This window comes from Dendrobates tinctorius, unplaced genomic scaffold, assembly GCF_039654945.1.
Source record: "Dendrobates tinctorius isolate UK_male_01 unplaced genomic scaffold, ASM3965494v1 ptg000312l, whole genome shotgun sequence".
In the NCBI taxonomy this organism is placed as follows: Eukaryota; Metazoa; Chordata; class Amphibia; order Anura; family Dendrobatidae; genus Dendrobates; species Dendrobates tinctorius.
Genome location: NW_027361979.1, coordinates 2114625 through 2116161, shown reverse-complemented (window position 1 = coordinate 2116161; position 1537 = coordinate 2114625).

Below are 1537 nucleotides of genomic sequence, written 5' to 3'. Positions count from 1 at the left end.
TTTATTCCGATTTTTGGGACGCAGAATGAACAAAAACCAGTGTTTCATGAATTTCTTTTGGGGGAGTGCGTTTACACCGTTCCGCGTGCGGTAAAATTGATAAAGCGGTTTTATTCTTCGGTTCAGTACGGTTACAGCAATATCTCATTTAGGCCGTTTTTTTATGTTTTGTCGGTTTTATGCAATGAAAACTATTTTATATAAAAAATAATTATTTTTGCATCGCTTTATTCTGCAAGCTATAACTTTTTTAGTTTTTCGCTGATGATGCTGTGTGGCGGCTCGTTTTTTGCGGGACAAGATGACGTTTTCAGTGGTTCCATGGATATTTATATGCGTCTTTTTGATCGCGCGTTATTGCACTTTTTGTTTGGCGGTATGATAATAAATCATTTTTTGCTTCGTTTTTTATTTTTTAAGGGGTTCACTAAAGGGGTTAACTAATGGGACAGTTTTATAGGGCGGGTCGTTACGGACGCGGCGATACCTAATATGTGTACTTTTATTGTTTTGGTTTTTTTTTATTTTCAAAAAATGAATTTATTGGGGAATATTTTTTTTTTTTTTACTAATTTATTTGGCGATTTTTTTTTTTTTTTAAATTATTTTTACACTTTTTTTTAATTTTTTTTTTACTTTATTACATAGTCCCAGGTGGGACATCACTGTCCTGTGACAGATCGCTGATCTGTCACATCACAGATCACTGTGACAGATCAGCAATCTGTCACAGGCAGTGCACAAGGCTTCCTCATGCCTGCGCTTTGCAGGCACTGAGGAAGCCAGCTTCTTCCAGGCCCCCGAAGGCCCCCATCGCCATCTTGGATCCGGGGGCCTGGAGGAAAGGAGTCCCCCGCAGCAGCGCTGCACATTGCGCTGCCGTGGGGGGCTCAGGGAAGCACGGAGGGAGCCCCCTCCCTGCCGATGCTTCCCTTTAACTCCCGGTACACCGCGATCATGTTTGATCGCGGTGTGCAAGGGGTTAACGTGTCGGGGGCGGTCCGTGACCGCCCCTGACACATAGTGCCGGGTGTCAGCTGTGATAATCAGCTGACACCCGGCCGCAATCAGCGGCGCTCACCACGTGGGCGTCGCTGATCGCGCTAGATGTACTATCCCGTCCATGGGCATAGGGGCCTGGGTCCCATGGACAGGATAGTACGTCTGATGTCAGGAAGGGGTTAAGCTGTAGTAACAAGAAAGGAGATGTCTGATGGATGGACAGTGCACATGGCTGCTCTTTATGTGCCTTGTCCAGGCTGTACGTGGGTGCCACGTTCTCAAGACCTGATACTCATACCATGGGTAGGATTCACATCTATTATACTTTGTCACATTCTTAGAGTTGCCACAGTTGGGAGCAACCCTATAGGCCAATAATTAGCACAGAAAGTTGGACTCGTTAGGATCATTATAGCTGTTACCTTTAGGCAATGAGAGGTTAATGCCTAAGAATCCCGTTATTACAGAGGCTGATGTAAATGGAAATGTTGTACTGTGGATTGTAGTAATAAATAGTGTTGGGTTTAAGGCTGAT